We start from the raw sequence: 21,437 nt of genomic DNA on the forward strand, positions 1-21,437 counted from the left end.
CAATATGGGAATTGCAATCTCTGTCACAGGTGGGACAGACAGTGGTTGAAGGAAAGGGTGGGTGGGACTGGTTTGCCGCACGCTCCTTCCGCTGCCTGCGCTTGATTTCTGCATGCTCTCGGCGATGAGACTCGAGGTGCTCAGTGCCCTCCTGGGTGCTCTTCCTCCACTTAGGGTGGTCTTTGGCCAGGGTCTCCTGGGTGTCAGTGGGGATGTTGCATTTTATCAGGGTGACCTTGAAACGTTTCCTCTGCCCACCTTGTGATGTGTGCGGCGCTGGCAAAGTCGGTATTTATTGCCGATCCCTCGTTGCCCTGAGAAGGTAGTAGTGGGCCTTCTCCATGAAGCACTGCAGACCGTGTGGTGATTCTGCTTCCACAATGCTATAAGGTAGGGTGGTCCTGGATAGTAGCCCAGTAACGATAGAGGAATGACGTAAATATATCCAAGTCGGACGGTGTGTCACTTGGAGGTGACGGTGTTCCCATAATGTTGCTTCTGGCCTACTCAGTAGGGGAGGTTGCAGGAGAGATGGGTGCTGTGGAAATAACTTGGTGAGTTGTTGCAGTGCATCCTGTAGCTATACCACAGAGAGCTGCTTTAGTGTTCACCTGTGATCTGCCACTTGATGACTTTCTGATGCCAATCGTCATCAGGGAGACGTGCCGTTGCAGGCTGAGTTATACGGTTAAAGTGTATCGGCAGAGGGCTTGGAGGAAGTCTTTTAGGGAGGTAATCGGGCAAGATGTGGGGAGACCAGAAATTCATTGATTTTAATTGCCAAATTGCAGAAATGAAATTCTCCCGTTTCATTGATGATGTGGATTCAGACCAGCTTTAGGAAATGAGTTTACTGTGAGCAGCTGTCACCTTGGCCCAGAAATCCCGGTCGACTGCTTCCCGCAGGCAATCGAGGGAAAAACTTTAAAAAGAAGCGCACTTACTTTATCCTGCTGCCCCACGCGAGTTCCCGGTCCTGAGGCCTCCACTGACTGCGCAGTCACATGACTCTGGATAGCCAATCGGGTAAAGTATGTTCTCATTCATAATAATGGACTCCGTAAGTTGGAGTTCCCATTATTATGAATGAGAAACCCCTCCCCAAACACCCAAAATACTAATGAAAAATAGAAAAAATATACCACATATTTTTATTAATTTAAATTAAAGTTATTTATGTATTATAAAATAAAATTCCGATTTTTAAAAAAGAAAAAAAGTTTTTTTAATTATGGTGGGGAGGGTTTTTAACAATGAAATGAGTTTTTATAATTTTATTTTAAAATGTTTAAGTATGTTTTAAAACTCTTACGCCTGTAAAAGTAGGCTATGCGCCTGCTTTTATCAGGCACAAGGGTTTTCAGGACATTTGCTGGGCAAGATATGGGTAAATACCACAATCTTGCCTTTTAACTGTCCTGGCTGCCGAGATACAGAAGATCTGTCAAGCTCCAGCTTGACAGATTGGAAAAACCGGTTTTCAGCGCATGCACATTGTGCGCTGAAAACCGGCTTTTGCGATGCCTTCCCGAATCCGTACACATTTCGTACGCACCCGGGAGGCCGGAATTTTTGCCCCATTAGGTTCTGACCTGAGCAGTTCCGTGAATAAAGGTCAGTGTTGTACATGATGCAAGAAACCACTCTGGTTAATTTCAACACAACGGTATCTGGCCACAGAAGGAAATCATTTCATCAATTCACTTCCGAGCTGTTAAAGTTAACTGAAACAATGGCCTATTAATCTTTCCTAAAAGAAGCAAGGTTGAGCAATGAGAAAGAATGAGCTCGCATTTATATTGTACGCTTTAAGTCCTTAGAACGTCCAAAAGCAGTTCACAGCCCATGAAGTACTTTTGATGTGTAGTCACTGTTGTAATGTAGGGAAACGCTGCAGAAAATTTGTGCACAGCAAGCTCCCAAAAACAGCAATCGGGCAATGACCAGATCATCTGTTTTAGTTGTTGGTTGAGGGATAAATATTAGCTAGGATGCTGGGAGAATTCCCCCGCTTTTCTTCAAACCATGCAGTGGGATCTTTTACAACCACCCGAGAGGACCTTGGGTTTAAGGTGGCACCTCCAACAGTGCAAGCCCCCCTCAATACTACACTGGAGTGTTGGAATAGATTATGTGGTCAAGGAGTGGAGTGGAGAAACAAAGTCCTTAATCTCACTTGGTCATGTCACGATACTTTATTTGAAGAACTTTTTAATTATTTTGTAAACATCATGCAAGAAGTACCTCCCTACAATGAAGAGCTATGTTCCCTCTAATTTTTTTGGCCCGCGCGGCCCCTTTATCAGGCAGCACACGTCACTCAACATTCTGTGCATGCCTCTTCTATTTAAAACTGGGTCATTGGCTACATGGGAACTGCAGAGCGCTGCTGACCATGCAGCTTAAAGGGAACGTCGCTGATGAGATAGTCATTCTCCTTCTCCCTCCTGCATCCTGCAGTAATGCCAAGCCACCGTCTCATAAGTCATGAGACAAACTCTTAAAAAATCATGAGATTTGGTCAGAAATCATGAGTTGGTATTTTTTGGTTTATAAACCTCATTGGTGGCTTTATTTAATCTCTTAGCAGGTCAGAGCTCATTACAAAAACGCTATTACTGCATCTGAAAATGCTTTACAAAAAACTTTACAAAGGCCTACCCTTCACGAGTTGGGGTAAATATTCATCAAAGATAGCGTGTCTCGTGATTAATTTGCGAGAGTTGTTCTATTCTATGCTGCAGTTACTTGGATTTGACCTTTTAGGACGGACACAGGCCAGGTTTGCAGCTAAATAATGCAAACCTGCTCCAGATCTGACACTAAGTGCAAGGAAAAACCTCGAGAGGTGTGCCCACTGTTGGTTTAAGAGAACCATTTACATGATTCTCATGGAAAAAGCACCTCCCAGATTTTCACGTGGGCACGCAATCTTTTACATCCTTTTGATTAAACACGCCCTGATGGTGATAGTCCTGTAATGTTTACATCGTAAAATAACATTTTAAAAATCAACCAAAATTCTAGTCCTGCTCCAGAAGTGTCATAGCTCCCTTTGTGGCGTGGATGCGTCCACTACCATTGAATAATATTGAGGCCTCTGTTGTTCTGGGTGTGCAGACGGGTATGCTGCATTATGCAGCAAAGCGCTCACAGGGGCAACAAACCTGGGATTCATGAACAACCTACGCTGACAAATGGAAGAAACGCAAAGGTCTTTGCACCAGCCTCACTGGTCATTTAAAGGAGGAAACTCCTTCATCGGTTATCACGCCTCTAGTGTGCAGTACAGGAGGAGGCCATTCGGACCATCGTGCCTGTGCCAGCTCTTTGAAAGAGCTATCCAATTAGTCCCACCCCCTTGCTCTTTCCCCATAGTCCTGCAAGAGCAGGGGGGGTGGGACTAAATGGATTGGTCTTTCAAAGAGCTGGCACAGGCACAATGGGCTGAATGGCCCTCCTCCTGCACTGTACAATCCTAAAACAATTTAGAGACGTGAAACACAAGAAGTACGTTCAAAACAAAAGATCCAATTCCCTTTTGAAAATTAAAAGAGAATTTCTGCATGTCTTTTTTTTTAAATCCCCTGTTTGTACCCCTGTTTCCAGGCTATTTAACAAAAAAAGCCACTCTGCCTCCTAGACCCCTCTTCACTGGCATATTTGTAAAGAGTGGTGGGAACATTTTCTACCACATGAGCTGTGAGTCTGGAGGCCTCTGGCTCGTTTGATAAAAGAAATGTTAAAAAATAAACATTTACACCTCAATCTTCATTTGAGAGAGAGAGAGGGGGGATGCCAGCATGCATATTAGTGACACACTCTAATAACCAGCACTCTATGTCTTTGAGCTAACTTCGTGGGGAGAGAGAGTGAGAAAGAGAGAGGAAAAACAAACGGCGTTGTATTTGAGGCAAATTGCGTGGCGGAGTGGGGAGAGAGTCGGTGTGGGATGGGCTGCTTGTGTAGAGAGAGAGAGGGAGAGAGAGAGACAGACAGCGAGCTGAGTCAGCACCATGCGCTCAGTGTCTTACTCCAGTGCCACTTTCTGTGTTCGGTCCATTAAAGAGGAGGCTTCACTGGTACAGTTACAAGTCCCGCGTTCTGTACCAATGGGACCGCGGCTATGTGAAAAGAATCCTTCCCGAAACCCTCGACCACTGCACAGCACTGTCATGTGACCACAGAGACCTGGTCCACGCCCAAAAGTCTAATTTAGATTGGCTATTTATTTGCCCCTTCTATTGGTTTAATGATTTTAATGCTCGCGTAGGATTGGTTGCGTTCAAATCTTTTTTATTCGTTCATGGGATATGGGTGTTGCTGGCCAGGCCAGCATTTATTGCCCATCCCTAATTGCCCTTGAGAATGTGGTGGTGAGCCGCCTTCTTGAACCGCTGCAGTCCATGTGGTGAAGTTTCTTCCACAGTGCTCTTAGGGAGGGAGTTCCAGGTTGTTGACCCAGCGACGATGAAGGAACGACGATATACTTCCAAGACAGGATGGTGTGTGACTTGGAGGGAAACATGGAGGTGGTGGTGTTCCCATGTGCTTGTTGCCCTTGTCCTTCTAGGTGGTAGAGGTCACGGGTTTGGGAGATGCTGCTGAAGAAGCCTTGGTGAGTTGCTGCAGTGCATCTTGTAGATGGTATCAGCAAGGAAGGTTGGTAGATCAGAATCTCAATAAGCTGGGTAAAGATGAAATGCTGCAGATGATTCGTCACGGTGCTACCCACGTGTTTGCTTCTAAAGATAGTGACGTTACAGATGAAGATGTCGATGCTATATTGGAGAGGGGTGAAAGGAAGGTAAAAGCAACATGCATCCAGGTTATTTGGAAGGGAGAACCTCGTGTACTGCTAGTTCAAACCTGCCACTCTTGGCTCACTTATTCAATACTGAGTTTGTATTTGCTGTTCCCACAAAAGTTTAAACCGTGTGCAACATTTCAGTAAGCAAAATAACTTTCAGTTAATCTACATCTTAAAGTATTGGCAACTGTGTATCAAAGGCTAATTGCACTTTAAAGATGTTATAGTGTGACTTCTTTATGCAGTCTTTTTCATCAAGCTCTCGTTGAGCCATGAGGGGGTTTGGCTGTGAACATTTGGAGAGGAGAGGAGAGACCCAGCTTGAATTTGGTTGTATTGATTTCAAAATTATTATTTTGGTCATCCCTTTTGTAGTAAGTTTTATTTATAATTTAAAAAAAGGCTTCATTGTGGTCTTGACAAAAACATTTGAATGAGTTTATAAGTCTCAGTAGAGTTTGGGCCATTGAATCAGTCTTGCTACACTAACTATTGGAACGTTTTTAGCTGGCAGCTAATATTGAAGTACAATTGTGTAGTCTGAAAGGGTTGTCATGGACTTTATGCACACTAGGTCCGTGCAGCAGAGCAGGTCTCCAGTGGTTAGCCCTTGCCACTGGATAAAGGCCTAGCTCTGTCAAGCCCGTGTGGTGGCTGATGTGCAACGGTCACCACACGTTAAAAAAATCCATGCACAGGCATCTTCCACCCCTTCAATTGGAGTTCAGGACCTGGAACATCGGGTCCTTCATTGAAACATCGGTGAACTCATGTGGAAGGACATCCTCGTTCGAGGGACCGCCGATGATGATGACACACTGCAGCCATGGTGCGCCGGTGGTGGAGGGAGTGAATATTGAAGGTGGTGGATGGGGTGTGAACCGCTTTGTCCTGGATGGTGTCGAGCTTCTTGAGTGTTGTTGGAGCTGCACTCATCCATGCAAATGAAGAGTATTTCATCACACTCCTGACTTGTGCCTTGTAGATGGCGGAAAGGCTTTGGAGAGTCAGGAGGTGAGACACTCGCCGCAGAATACCCAGCCTCTGACCCACTCTTGTAACCACAGTATTTATGTAGCTGGTCCAGTTAAGTTTCTGGTCAGTGGTGACCCCTAGGATGTTGATGGTGGGGGATTCGGCGATGGTATTGCTGTTGAATGTCAAGGGACAGTGGTTAGACTCTTGCTTGTTGGAGATGGTCAGTGCCTGGTACTTGTGTGGCGCGAATGTTACTTGCCACTTATCAGCCCAAGCCTGAATGTCGTCCACGTCTTGCTGTATGCGGGCATGGGCTGCTTCATTATCTGAGGAGTTGCGAATGGCACTGAACACTGTGCAACCTCAGCAAACATCCCCACTTCTGACCTTATAATGGAGGTAAGGTCATTGATGAAGCAGATGAAGATGGTTGGACCTAGGACACTGGCCTGAGGAACTCCTGCAGCAATGTCCTGGGGCTGTGATGAATGACCTCCATCCACCACAAACATCTTTTTTTGTGCTAGGTATGATGACTCCAGCCAGTGGAGAGTTTTCCCTCTGATTCCCATTGACTTCAATTTTACTAGGGCTCCTTGATGCCACACTCGATCAAATGCTGCCTTGATGTTAAAGGTAGTCACTCTCACCTCACTGCTGGAATTCAGCTCCTTTGTCCATGTTTGGACCGTTGGAGGTGCCCTTTTTCGGATGACGGGTTAAGCCAAGGTCTCGTCTGCTCTCTCAAGTGGACGTAAAAGATCCCATGGCACTATTTCGAAGAAGAGCAGGGGTATTCTGGTGTCCTGGCCAATATATATCCCTCAATAAATGTAACAAACAACAGATTATCTGGGCATAATCACATTGCTGTTTGTGGGAGCTTGCTTGTGCGCAAATTGGCTACCGCGGTTCCTACATTACAACGGTAACTACACGTCAAAAAGTACTTCATTGGCTGTAAAGCGCTTTGAGACGTCCGGTGGTCGCGAAAGGCGCTATATAAATGCAAGTCTTTCTTTTTTTTCTTTTTAAATAATAGCAAGGAAAAGTAAACTGATTACTTTTAACAGTTCGGTTGTGGAGTCAATTTTTATTAAAAATCGCAATGAATTCGCAAGAGTTGGCATACTGTGTATGCAAAACCAATCAGCCATATTAAGACCAAACGCAAGGTAATAAACAGCTGGAAATGCTGATGGCTCCATTGCCCTGTGTGCTCAGGTTCTTAAATACCCCACGGGAGGAGTGAACTGCTTCACTACATCCAACCGACTCCATTGACCAATACTGTCCCTCTGTGTAGTAAGCAGTGATGTAACTATTCACAAGAAAGGACCCAGGTCCAACCCTGAAGCTACAGACTAAGACTGCTGCGGCAAATTGTGCCAAAACTCATGTATACCACAGTGAATAGAAACTGTTGTAGCAGTTCAATTACTGTCTGGTCAACAAGTTGCTTCAGGGCAAGTTGATTCACTTGTGATGCTTCCCATCTCATGATCCAAAAATAGAATGGTTCCCTGAATGAATGAATGAATAGTTCTCCAGCACTGAAGCCAGAGCAGTAGTCTTTGATGTTTTTCGACCTTACTTTAGGGCAATTGATTTGTCACCGGCTGTAGCTGTTTAGAAAGCAGCCTTCTCATTGGTTGCAGGGCTCTCTCTGAAAAATCACATTTCTCCGTCTGGTGAATCACGCTACATGTGGCAAGTGTAGAAGTTTGTGAAATTGTTCCTGGGATGATCTCAGTGTCGACTCATTTGCTCCAGGTATGGTATTCTGGCCTCAGTGAGAAGGTGGACTCTCAGGCCGGGGAGCAGAAGGAGCAGTGTGGCGGCCTAGCCCAGCAGGCTGAGCGGCCCCCAGCCTGCGAGCACCGTCGGAGCAGGCCGGGGAGCGGAAGGAGCAGCGTGACAGCGTACCACTCCAGGGAGCAGCACGTGCTGGAGCAGGAGAGCAACGGCAGTGATGAGTGACATCACTAAGATCCAGGTCAGTGATTGGAGCGTGGGCAGATACAGCAGGAGCGGCGAGGTCGGGGCAAAGGAACGGCGAGAGATTGTAGAGGGACGTGATCGGGGCCCAGGAGAGGCGTGGGTTTGGGGCCCAGAAGAGACGAGAGCCCAGGGGCAGCACAGGCCAGCCCACACTGCAATATGTGTGCACACTAGGTCCGTGCAGCAGAGCTGGTCTCCAGTCGTCTTGGTTAATCCTTGCTACTGGACCAAGACCCAAGACCTACTCTGTCAAGCCCGTGTTGTGGCTGGTGTGCAATGGTCACCACACGTTAAAAAAATCTATGCACAGGCATCTTCCACCCTTCAAGATTTAGTTCGGGATCCAGAATCTTAGGTCCTTCATTGAAACACCTGAGAACTTTTTTATGTGGAAGCAAATCATCCTCGATTCGAGAGACTGCCTATGATGATGATGATGGACTCCTGTGGAACAGCTGGCCATGCTGCTAAACTGGACCCTAGAATTTATCAGAGAACACAAGCATCCGATCATGATCACCTTCTCACTGGAACGTCTATGCAGTTTGTAACCTCTGACACACACCATCAGGATGAGCGATCATTAATATGCCAAAAAGAAATGCTGGAACACTCAGCAGGTCAGGAAGCATATGTGGAGAGGGAAACAGAGTTAACGTTTCAGGTCGATGACCTTTCATCCTGATCCTAATGGTCATACGGAATGGATTTCTTATAGACGACCCCACAGTACAACCTGTAGGATCAAACCTTCCTCGCAAACAGTGGACAACCATCAACTGCCTCAGAACCAGCCATGGTCGATGCTGCACCTTCTCCATAGGTGGAAGATTAAAGCATCCCCATCATGTGACTGTGGAGCTCCTAATCAGACCCTGGAGCACATCATTGAACACTGCCCTCAGAGGAAATTTGCAGGCAGCCTACAAGATATAAGAATATAAGAACAGACCTGGGTTTTATCTGGTTTTTGCCTCTCCCAGGAGATCACATGGCTTCGGTTGGGGTGGAGTGTGGATGTTTTCAGTTTAGGGTGACACATAGATACATAGAAACATAGAAAATAGGTGCAGGAGCAGGCCATTCGGCCCTTCGAGCCTGCACCACCATTCAATAAGATCATGGCTGATCATTCCCTCATTACCCCTTTCCTCCTTTCTCTCCATACCCCTTGATCCCCTTAGCCGTAAGGGCCACATCTAACTCCCCCTTGAATCAGTTGTCACAGTTGTGTGAGTTGGACCAGTTGGGCTAGGTGCTTTTTGCCTTTCCGTCATTGTTCATAGGTTTATATGTAACCTTTAGGGCTGCTGACCAAGGGCCATGTGGCTCTTTGTCGGCCGGCGCGGACACGAAGGGCCGAAATGGCCTCCTTCTGCGCTGTAAATATCTATGTTTCTATGTTTCTATAAGAAATAGGAGCAGGATAAGGCCACCTGACCCCTCAAGCCTGCTCCGCCATTCAATAAAATCATGGCTGATCTGATCGTGGACTCAGCTCCACTTCCCTTCCCGCTCCCCATAACCCTTTATTCCCTTATCGCTAAAAAATCTGTCTATCTCCGCCTTAAAGATATTCAATGACCCAGCCTCCACAGCTCTCTGGGGCAGAGAATTCCATAGATTTACAACCCTCTGAGAATAAAAATTCCTCATCTCAGTTTTAAATGGGCTGGCCCTTATTCTGAGACTAGTTTTAGTTTCCCCTATGAGTGGAAATATCCTCTCTGCATCCACCTTGTCGAGCCTCCCCATTTTCTTATATGTTTCAATAAGATCACCTCTCATTCTTCTGAACCCCAGTGTGCATAGGCCCAACCTACTCAACCTATCTTCATAAGTCAACCCCCTCATCTCCAGAATCAACCCAGTGAACCTTATCCACACTGCTACACTGGAAGCTTTGGCCTAGATATCCAACTTTTTTACTGATATTTGAGTTGCTTTTCTATTACCGAAAGAAGAAGATGATATTCCAGCAACCGCAGTATGTTTTCTTTGTTTGAATGATCACTAACATGTGTTCAGCTGTTCCCTGGAAACTCTGAAACATTGGACCAGTTTCGATAGAAAACTGAGCTGGTTCTGGAAGGGAACCCACAATATCTGTCCAAAGTTGTATTTGCGTCAATGTCAATTGCATGCAGTGAGCTCTTTCCATGGAGCAATAATAGATGATATTTGGAAGCACCTAATGAAGGGAATGATGCATATTTAGGCTATCACAGATAAATGACTTACCGATGATGACTTAGATGCTCATGTCCATATAGGTGCTCAGTCGACACTAGTCTGACAGATGTTGAGCAGTTCTTTGGGCTCCTTGCCCCGGTCATCATATCGGATTTATGTCAAAGCAAACAAGTGGCTAAAATGGCTGGTAGGAAGGCGAGAATCCTATCCCTAACTGCCATGATCATGTTGACAGGCTGAAGAACAAATCTATTTGTGCTCCTTGGCTCAGTACAGTACAAAACCTTGCAGAGCAGAGGACACAATGCAGCTGGTCTATGCCATGCTGGAAACTTTGCATAACATCAAAGAAATATGCTGGCAGTCCATTCTCCACAAGATTATGACTGGAAGAATTGCTGGTGCTTAATCCAGGCGTCTATTATTTGCCAGGAACAGATGGCCTCTGTAGATAGATCTCAATATTCTGCTCCGGTCCAGAAACTCCGCTGACTGTGGACTTTCCTGGATAATTCAATTGTGGCATTGGATCTTATACATCCATTCGTCTGAGTCGTCAGAAAGGGCCTCGATTTAAAGACGGCACCTCTGACACTGCAACACTCCCTCGATATTGCACCAATGCGTCAACCTAGATTATGTGTGAAGTCCCTAGAAAGGGGGGCGGGGGTTGCTTGAACCCACGATCTTCTGACTGAGAGCATGAGCCCTAGCACTGAGCCAAAGTGACTCTGTAACTGTTTCTATGGTAACAGAAGGCATGGCCACCAATGGTTGAGCGATTATAATCAGGGATGCTCAAGAGGGCAGAATTAGAGGAGCACAGATATCTTGGTGGGGTTGTATGGCTGAAGGAGATTACAGAGTTAGGGAGGGGCGAGGCCATGGAGGGATTTGTAAACAAGGATGAGAACAGTAATTAGAGCACACAATGCTCTAATATACTAAAACTGCTGAGTGGTCTCAAGGTGCTTATGGTATTGCACCTGTAGGTTGTGCCGTAAGTGACATGTCTGGTGACCAATTACAATAGAGTCCAGACCTAACGTTACATGACAGCTAACAAGCAAACACACATAATTTACAGCCCTCAATCTCCAGTGAAAAGAACCCCCCCTTTCTTCCCCACTAAGCAACAATTTGGTCTTCATTTTCCCCTCCCACCTATTGAGCAAGACTTTGGCCGACAATTTCCCCCCCCCCCCCCGCCAACCAAGCAAGTAGCAGCCCTCAACGCATCTCCTTATTGATGAAGATTTTATCCCACCCATCCAGATCATATTTACAGCTCTCATCCCCTCCCACTGAGGAATTTTTCAGATCCGAACCACCCGTCTCCCCATTGAGCAAGTTTGTGGCCCTCGGTCCATCCCTTCTTCCCATTCACCGCTAAGCAATAGCTCAGCCCTACACCCCCTATACAAACAAGAATTTTGCCCTCTCCCTACTGATGAGCAGGATATCGAAATCTCCCCCACCCCCTTTACCCACTGCACGTCCTCTTCCAAATCACCCACTGGCAACCTATTCCTTCCCTTCTTCCAACCCTCCAAAAACCACCATTGTACCTCACAGACTACCCAACTCCACTTCAATTCCCCTTTTACAGTAAAATCTATCGCCACCGATTGCATTTCCCATCCACAGCACCCTCCACCCTGAGCTCTACTCCTATCCTGAAGGCTGGCTGTTCTATGGCTCAATTCCCCTACACCTGGTGATCTGAATTGTCCTTCATCAACACTCTCTTCCTCTGCCTTCTCCCATCTTGCTCTTTCTCTTTGCTTCCTCTCCCCTACCATTACCCCCCAGCTCCTCCCCCACTGTCTTCTCCCTCACGTCCTCTCCCTCTTTCCTTCCTCTCTGCCTCCCCTCCTCACTCCCCTCCCAACTTCCCCACTCCTTTCCCACCCTCCCCACTATTTCCCCTCCCACACCTTTTCCCCCTCCACTTGATAATCCCCTTCTCTCCCGCATTGCTTCCTCTCTGCCACCCCTTCCACACCTTCCACACCTCTTTCCCCACTTCACATTCCTTTCCCACTCCCACTCCTTGCCATCCCTCCCACTCCTTTCTCCCACCCCTTCCCACTCCTTCCCCCCCCACTCCTTTCCCATCCCTTCCCACTTCTTTCCCCCACGTCTTGGCCCCCCAACTTCTATCCCACTCTCCCTTCCCCCCCCTCTCCCACTCCCCCCATCCCCCTCCCACTCACATTCTCCTCTCCCACTCTAACCCCCTCCCACTCCCCCTCTCCCACTCCCATTCCCCTCCTCTCCCATTCCATTTCCGCCTCCCACTCCATTTCCCCCTCTCCCACCCTCTCCCATCCCACTCTCCCACTCCCATTCCCCCCCTCTCCCACTCCCATCCCCCCTCCCACACCCTTCCTCCCTATTCCACTCCCATCACCCCTCCCATTCCCACTCCCATCCCCGCTCTCCCACTCCTATCCCCCCTCCCATGCCCATCCCCCCTCCCACGCCCATCCTCCCTCTCCCACTCCCATCACCCCTCCCATTCCCACTCCCATCCCCCTCTCCCACTCCCATCCCACTCTCCCACTCCCATCCCCCACTCTCCCTCCCATCCCCCCTCTCCCACTCCCATCCTCCTTCTCCCACTCCCATCCCCTCCTCTCCCACTCCCATCCCCCCTCCCCCCTCTCCCACTCCTTTCCCCCTCCCACTCCATATCCACCTCTCACTCTATATCTTCCTCCCACTCCTTGCCCCCCCCCCACTCCATTCCCCCCTCCCACTCCTTGCCCCCCTCCCACTCTATTTCCCCCTCTACCACTGTTCTTTGAAGAGTTGATATTCTCTCAGTGAAAATGATTCGGCAAATTGTGCCAGATTCTACCAGCCAGGAACAGCGAGTTTCTAACCACTTTCCTTGGTTAAGAATGGAATCCTAGAGCAGTACAGCACAGAATGAGGCCATTCCGCCCACCGAGTATGCGTCGGCTCTTTCGAAGAGCAATCTAGTTAGTCCCACTCCCCCGCTCTTTCCCATAGCCCTGCAGCAAAATACCACATGGGGAGGAGCCAATCTGTTGTTAAGTGGGTGTTATTGCCGACATCACTCAAGGAATGAGCTGCAGCGATGGATGAATATTTATCACCTGTTTAGTTGTTGCTGTATTGTCGTTCTGTCAGAACTCTTTATAAATAATGGCCCAGAAATCTCAGTCGGTTGCTTCCCGCGGGCGATCAGGTAAAAAAACTTTTTAAAAAAGCGCACTTACCTTATCCTGCTGCCCCACATGAGATCTCGGTCCTGAGGCCTCCACTGACTGCGCATCGCAGTGCGTGCATGTCGGGACGTGCGCACGGCTGGAGCTGCAGTCACATGGCTCTGGGCAGCCAATCAGATAAAGTATGTTGTCATTCATAATAATGGGAACTCCGTAAGTTGGAGTTTCTATTATTATGAATGAGAAACCCCCCCCAAACACCCAAAACATTAATAAAAAAATAGAAAAATACACGACATATTCAACATTAATTTAAATTCAAATTATTTATGTATTATTTTAAAAATTAATTTTTCCGATTTTTAAAAAAGTTTTAAAAATTATGCTTTAAAATAAATTTAACGTAGTACGCAGGGTTTTAAAAAATAAAATGTGTTTTTTAAATTGTATTTTTTATGTTTAAAGTGTGTTTTAAAATGCTTACGCCTGTAAAAGTAGGCTATGAGCCTGCTTTTATTAGGCGCAAGAGATTTCAGGACATTTGCTGGGCAAGATATGGGTAAATACCGCAATCTTGCTCATGCAAATGTCCTGGCTGCCGAGATACAGAAGATCTGTCAAGCTGGAGCTTGAAAGATCAGAAAAGCCGGTTTTCAGCGCAATGCGCGCTGAACCCCGGATTTTGCGATGCCTTCCCGGGTCCGTACACACTCAGTACGGACCCGGGAGGCCGGAATTTCTGCCCCAATAAAATTCAACCAAGTGCACCCCTATTAAAGGGACACAACCACTAGAACCTGCAAACTAACCAAAAACATTTAAGAAAACCTATCAACTCAAATCAAAATTTGGTTGCCGGAGTTGACAATTCACTTCAGTCCCTCCAGCATCCACCTCTAGTGGAAGGCCTCAAGCATAACCATGTGCTTCATCTCCAGGGACAGCCTGGCGCGAACATAGCCGCGGAAGAGAGGCAGGCAGTCGGGCTGAATGCCTCCCTTGACCGGCGCTGTCTGGACCTGTCAATGGCCACCGTGGCCAGGCCCAGGAACCGTCCTATGAGGAGGCCCTCCGACCTGCCCGCTCCCCTCTGCACTGGGTGCCCAAAGATCAGGAGCGTGGGACTGAAGTGGATTGAGTCTGTAATCGATCCGTTGGTAAGGATCACGGCCTGCATGTCATCGTGAAGCAGGCAAAGGATGTTGACAAACTTTTGGGAGCATCCGAAACGGATGACAGTGTCAAAGGCCTTTGTAAAATCGAAAAAGGCCATGTATAAGGACTGGCGCTGCTCCCTGCATTTTCCTTGCAACTGTCGCGCTGCAAAGATCATGTCTGTTCTGCCCCGTAGGGGACGAAATCCACATTGTGATTCCAGGAGGAGTTCCTCAGCCACAGGGAGAAGACGAATGAGAAGAACTCGAGCGACAACATTCCCAGTGGCTGATAACAGGGAGATTCCCCTGTAGTTGCCGCAGTTGGACTTGTCCCCTTTCGAGTCTCAACGCAAAGAGCATGAAGAGGCCAAGCGCAGGCAGCGGAAGGAGCACGCGGCAAACCAGCCCCACCCACCCCTTCCCTAGACAAATGACTGTCCCACCTGTAACAGGGTCTGTGGCTCTCATATTGGACTGTTCAGCCATCAAAGAACTCACTTTGGGAGTGGAAGCAAGTCTTCCTCGATTCCGAGGGACTGCCTATGATGATGGTGATAATGGGACTGAAGTGCAGCCAAAAATCGAGGAGCAGCCACTTCAAATAATGGAAGAACGTCTGCAACCTCACACGGACTCCTCCAGGCCGCAGAAAATGCAGGCCACCTGGGAGTCCGTGAACCGACTTAAAAACTTATTGCACGGGACTGCCCCGTGCAACACACTCCAGGCCAAGTCCCCAATAAATAAAGGGAGGAGTCACCCGCAGAGAGCCCTCCATTGGAGATCCCCATCTCCTCCGGATGGCAAGATGGTGCGCCATGGCATGTCCAAATGGCAGACCAGGATGTCAAAATGAAGGGTGTGCATGAGTAGCCCGTAGGAATCTCCTCCTCACAGAATTGAAAGGCACGGAGGGGATTTCCCGGAGAAGGCGCAAGTTGTGAGGTGCCGGCTCCCGAGGAAGGTTTTGGGGTTTGGCGCCGATGAGGAATTCCGTCTGGAAGGGGGTCAGTTTGACGTGATCGCCCCACATACTTGAGCCTCCTCGACACACCTAGTGGAGTCAAGGCCCAGTGTACACTTTTAGTTACTCGATGGCTTTGGCCACGAGCCGGACGTCGGCCCAGGATAGGTGCCGCGCCAGCTCCTCTGGCGCCATCCAACCCGCTCCTCCGCCATCCAGTAGGTCCCTGACCCTGGTCACCTTGGCAAACACAGCCTGGCCCTTTCCATTTGTTGTGTCAGAGGTGTGAACCCAAACTCTTTAAATTGTCCAGTGAAATGCAGATACTGACATGTTTGTGTTTGAACTTTAGCCCAGGAAGAGGCGGCAGGTATTATTCAGTATACAGCAACAGTCATTCTGCATTTGTCCCCTATTACAGTGGCGAGGGCTGCAGAATGTGCCAAGTTGCAGCCAATTAGTTTAGTGACTTACTGCCATTATCGGTTTTTATCTCCCACCCGACATCCGTTCCCTTCCTCCCCAGTTGACATATTAAAGCTGCTCTTCAAAACTGGGAAATGAATCACTATTTTAAACCGTGATCAGGAGAACTGCTAATTCCCTTTTGATGTGTCTGTGTTTTTGTAGGTGGGTAGGGTTCAAGGCTGAATAAAATAATAATTCACGTGTAATATAGTCTCTCCCAAGCAGTCACATAAGCCTCTGGAAGAGACTGAACTCCGGCCCTCTCATTGTGGGTGTGGCAATGCTGACGGAACCAGCAACCAGCTCTTATTACGCTGCCTCTTGCAATAGGAAACACCCTCCCAAACAGCAGTGGCTACAGAGACTGCCTCTTAATATTTCGCCAGGCGATCTTGATGCCCTTTGGTTTCTCTTGCGGGAGGTTTTGTTCCGTGTTTACAAGATTCACACAGGGTTATATTTTTGAATAACTGTTCTGGGAGGTAAGTGTTGTGATAATTTATTTTTATTTTAAAACATAAAATATTTCAAACTATAAAATGTTAATGATTTCAGGACTGCAGTAGAATTTTAACATCAAAAATATATAATCAGGCTATTAAGTAAGAGTGTTAATGGATTAAGATATTTCCTATACATATCCCTTGGTTCTCTTGAAGCAATATTTAGCACTGGATAACCACATAATTATTGTTGCTTACTGATTTACGCCGCTGTATGTTGATGTGTTTGGAAAGGGGGAAGTGATTAACCATACAATACCTTATTCTGTAGATGTGTTGTACAGTAATGAGGCACCGCCTGCGAAGGCTGGACATTTCAGTATGGACGTTGGTTTGTGCAACTCCCGAGTAAGACCAGGGTCTGATTTCAATAGTTGGATACCAGGTTCCTATCCACAGCATTAAAGAACTTGTAACTTTCCTGGTGTGACTTTTTAGTTTTTTTTATTTTGACAGCACTCTGCCGCAATATTGGTGTGTGTGTGTGTGTGTGTGTGCAACCAGCAAAATATCAGAAAGTGAAATAACGATTAACAATTGGTGAAATGCACATTGTGGCGAAAGCTGCACCTTTGCACGTGTTGAGTAGAACTTAAGACACGACGTGAGCAGTCGGGTAAATGTAGGAGTCTGTATAATGCACGTGAGTGCTTGTACATAGGACCACGTCAGGGACAAGGGTCGCTTCACTTAGAAGCTGCAGTCACAGTGGGAACTACTTCTGAAAACATATCTTGCATCGTTGTAGCCGTTTCATTCCTGGCGAGGGTACGGGGTGAATTTGTCCTTTGATGGGTTTCACAGTGTTCTGTAATCTTGCTATCCCTCCCTCCCCACATAGCATCAGGCAACAGAGAGGTGGGAGGGAGAGCGCTGGACATCGTATTGCCTTGCCATCATTGCAATGCACGATTCCGTTTCTAAAGTTCAGAGGTTTGCAGCGCTGCAAGTATTGCGAATGCCGCTATGAGCTGGGCTGTGTTATCACAAGGACATCCAGAAACGGAAATTGTGCCTTGCATGCAGGACCCATCTGATGCATGATCCAGCCGCAACGAGGACGTTCACCCTGCCTGGCACCAACTCTGGACCAGTTACTGGTGTAAAGGTCCCCACCCCATTGGTTTCCAGCTTGTAAAAACCCTGCAGAAATGTGGAGTTGGGATCTCACTGGATGGTGGAACAGGCTCGAGGAGCTGAATGGCCTCCTCCTGTTTCCATAAAAGTATTCCAGAATTTACTGGCAGTCTAAGTTTGACCCTTAACCAATCCAAGATATAACCAACCAAAAACACATGACTCTTGATTTTCAGGCACTTAGTCACCACCATAAATGGCACTGCAAGGCTGGCTCAGTTTTATACCGCATTTATTGCTTTCTCAGTGAAAATGAGACAGAATGGAGAACACAAAAGCTTTTAATAATCTGCTTGCACGGAGCTGAATTAAATGACACAGCACATTGAATGTTGTCATCATCATAGGCAGTCCCTCGGAATTGAGGAAGACTTGCTTCCGCTCTTAAAATGAGTCCCTGGGTGGCTGAACGGTCCAAAATGAGAACCACAGACTCTGTCACAGGTGGGACAGATAGTCGTTGAGGGAAGGGGTGGGTGGGATTGGTTTGCCGCACGCTCCTTCCGCTGCCTGCGCTTGATTTCTGCATGCTCTCAGCGATGAGACTCGAGGTGCTCAGTGCCCTCTCGGATGCACTTCCTCCATTTATGGCAGTCTTTGGCCAAGGACTCCCAGGTGTCAGTGGGGATGTTGCACTTTATTAGGGAGTAGTATTATGCTGTAGTATTATGGTCTCAAACAAAAACCTTCCACCAGAATATTCTGGTCCATATGTTGAGTTGGAGGGAATTCCAACTTGTAAAATTCCACAGGAGCAATACCACTGCTTCAAAATCTTACATCTACAGGCACATCCTCTCAACTAGATACATTATTAATTCCTCTGTTCATATTTATAATGGAAATTGCCTATGTATACTTGTCACAATGTAATTACACCCTCCCACCAGTGGCGATGCTGCAGCACCACCACTGGCATGAAGGTGTAATTACAACAGTTTCCATTATAAATGTGTACATAGGAATTTATAATAGGAATCTAAAAACAAGGACAGAGCAAGCTTTAAAATGGGGACTGAATTATGTCTGCATGCCCTGGTCCTATTATCCTCTACCCTCTGACCCTGCTTCACCTCAAGACTACACTTGGTCTCTACTTGATACGTGCAACATCACAAGCAACCAATTTATAACTAAATTAAAAGGCTAGGCTGAGAAAAGCCCATTGCTTCTCTTTCGTTTAATCTAGGAACATCGGAACAAGTGTCGGCCATTTAGCCCCTCGAGCCTGTTCCGCCACTCAATTAGATCAGGTCCAATCTGTGACTAGATGATCGTATAGAGGGACATCGTGGCTGCATGTAGTATATAGTTATGTATTTTACTCAATCTATATTGGATATTTTTTTCCAAGATTCTGCTTCTGCACAGATTTGTTCAACAGGAGCACAGATTGGATAATAAGGTGTGCAAGTCAGTGTAAACAATTCATGGCTCTCCCAGTTTACCAGTCCTTAGTTGATTCATGCTGCAGTATGGCTCAGACAACCTTCTGGTACCATTATAAGCTTATGAGGTGTCAGCAGGCTATTTGACCGGGGAAGTCATAGCAAAGCCTCATCCTGTCCTCGCTTAACATCCAGACGTGCAATTTCCAGCAGGGATCACTGGATAGCAAACAGGAGCACTGACCCTTGCTGATTTCCTCCCCCTCCATCCCTAATCTTAAAACAATGAGGTCCATTGTATCAGCGCTACTGATGCCCTGGAGGTAATTAGCAACTCAACACAGATCAAAGATTAACAAGGACCCAAGTTCCAGACCACTTGGTGCATTTGCTCACAAAACCACTAGGGGGCACAGTTTTCATGACTTGCACTGAAAACTGATTACTTACTTTCCATAAATTAAACTTCCTCTGACATTCGAGGTCTCCAAATGTTTACATTTGCCTTTTGCCATTTTCCCAGACGCTTCACGCTTCCCCTGATGTGCTTGTCTTGTTCTCTGACGGTCTGCTTAATGTTCCAGGGGATGAATCTCTCATTGATTTTTTTCCCCCAGATAATAAGTTAGCAGCAAAGTTCTGTCCTAGCAATATATTAAATGAGTAATACATTGCGGCTAAACACATTGGCTAGTCATTCACATGGGCCATTTCTGTTGGGTAGTAAGTTCTCCTGCAGCATTATTCAGAGTATCACAAGATAATTTCACATGAGCAGGGTCTCATGCAGAATCAAAATACTAACTTTCCCCATCACATAACCAACCTCTCTCTTGATCTATCCTGAATATGTTTTGAGATATTCACTTTGTGCATGAAGAAATTCTTCTCGCTATCTGTCCCAAATTGTCTTTCAGTCGGTGATGCCTTGATGTAATGATCCGGATTTTCCACAATACTCAGTCAGCTACTTTCCAGTTTCTCCAGGCATTCTTTGTCACTCAATCCTTTAATGCTGGGGATTAAGCTTGTGGCACTTCTCTGTACCACAGCCATGGATCGGAAGTTCTGTTTATGCCAGAGTGTCAGCTTGGCTCGCTCAGTAGCACTCTCGCCTCTGAGTCAGAAGGTTGTGGGCTCAAGCCCCATGCAAGGAACTTGAGCACATCAATCTAGGCTGACACTTCAGCGCAGTGCTGAGGTGAGGGAGAGCTGCACTTGTCGGAAGTATCCTTTCGATGAGATGTTAAGCCAGAGTCCTGTCTGCCTGTTCAGGTGGATGTAAACGATAGTGACTCTGAAGAAGAGCAGAGGAGTTCCCCTGCCCATCAAGCATAAAAACAGATTAACTGGCCATTGATCGCATTGCTCTCTTGCTGTGTACAAAGCCACAGAAACGTTTCATGGCTGTAAAGTGCTTTGGGACATCCTGAGAATGTGACCGGCGCTATATAAAGGCAAGTTTGTTTTTCATCTTTGGCGACCATAGCGGAACATAGGAGTTGCTAGACAGAAAAAAGACAAGGCCCATCTAGTTTGCCTTCCACTATCCTGGTAGTTGCACAGTACTCAAGGTATGGAGTGAACTGGGCACTGTATCAGAGCAGACTGTCGAACATCCAGTGCGATGGAAGCCAGCAGATGAAAACCTTGAAAGGCAGAAATATTTCACAAGTAAAAAAAAAATAACTTGTGGACATTATAAAAACGGTCTGCATTAAATGAATGTTGGACTTGAACAATGTATTTTTAAATGTTTTTTGTGCTGAATTCAGTAAAGGCGACTACAATTTGTAAGGTTATGGCATGTGGCCAGTTCTGTTACATGATACTTGTATATGCGTAGATTGACGATCTTGCATAGATTAGTACCGTTTGATGGCACAGTGCACTGAAGGTTGGAAGAGCTGGAAATTCCATGGCTGCGGAGGGTAAGTTGATCAGAGGGCATACAGGATGTGGATGAGGTAGGTGTGGGTGAAGCGGGTGGGGGGGGGGGGGGAACAGCTGTGCTCTCCCTGGTTATCTGTTGATTCTCGAGGCACTCAAATTGTTGTGGAAAATGATCAAGCATAACCACATACATAAATATATCATTGTAACATTGCTGTGAATTGTCTAAAAATATATATATAAAACAGGGGGAGTGTATAAATTGTTTTTTTTTAATTTACTGATTTTTGAGTCACTGAAAGAGTTTTTCAATGCTGTGTGTGGAGCTGCTGCAGTATGCAGTTGTAAATTGGCCAGAGAATAAAACTGATTAATATTTTATGTAAAAAAAATAGTGATTGTTTAAAACTGCACAGGTCAGAGAGTGTCGTTACATAGATGGAACCACTTGTGTGTATAGCACAGAAGGAGGCCATTTGGCCCATCGAGTCTGCATCGGCTCTTTCGAAGAGCAGTCCGTGGGTTAACGATATATCTGAAACGTTACTGATAAAACCATTACTCTGACGGAGGTCTGGGTGATGGGGTTAGCCACTTTGGAGCAAGCTTTTCCACCATAAACTCCGTTCCCTAGCCACTGACTCCATCCCTCCCTCCAACGTCTGACTGAGGCTGAACCAGACAGTTCGCAACCTTGGTGTCGTATTTGACCCTGAAATGAGCTTCTGACCATATATCCATAGCATAA

At 46.6% G+C, this 21,437-nt stretch overlaps 1 protein-coding gene across 1 annotated transcript in view; it reads left to right on the forward strand.

Annotated features, from left to right (window-relative positions):
* The first annotated feature begins 16,113 nt into the window (after positions 1 to 16,113).
* The window catches only part of LOC139249536 (chondroitin sulfate N-acetylgalactosaminyltransferase 1-like), a 178,193-nt gene continuing 172,869 nt past the window's right edge, over positions 16,114 to 21,437 (forward strand). Inside the window, exon 1 of the mRNA XM_070872476.1 lies at positions 16,114 to 16,250. The gene's annotated coding sequence lies outside the window, so the exon portion shown is untranslated. The remainder of the gene's footprint in view (positions 16,251 to 21,437) is intronic.

This window comes from Pristiophorus japonicus, chromosome 2 (genome assembly GCF_044704955.1).
Source record: "Pristiophorus japonicus isolate sPriJap1 chromosome 2, sPriJap1.hap1, whole genome shotgun sequence".
NCBI classification, from domain to species: domain Eukaryota; kingdom Metazoa; phylum Chordata; class Chondrichthyes; family Pristiophoridae; genus Pristiophorus; species Pristiophorus japonicus.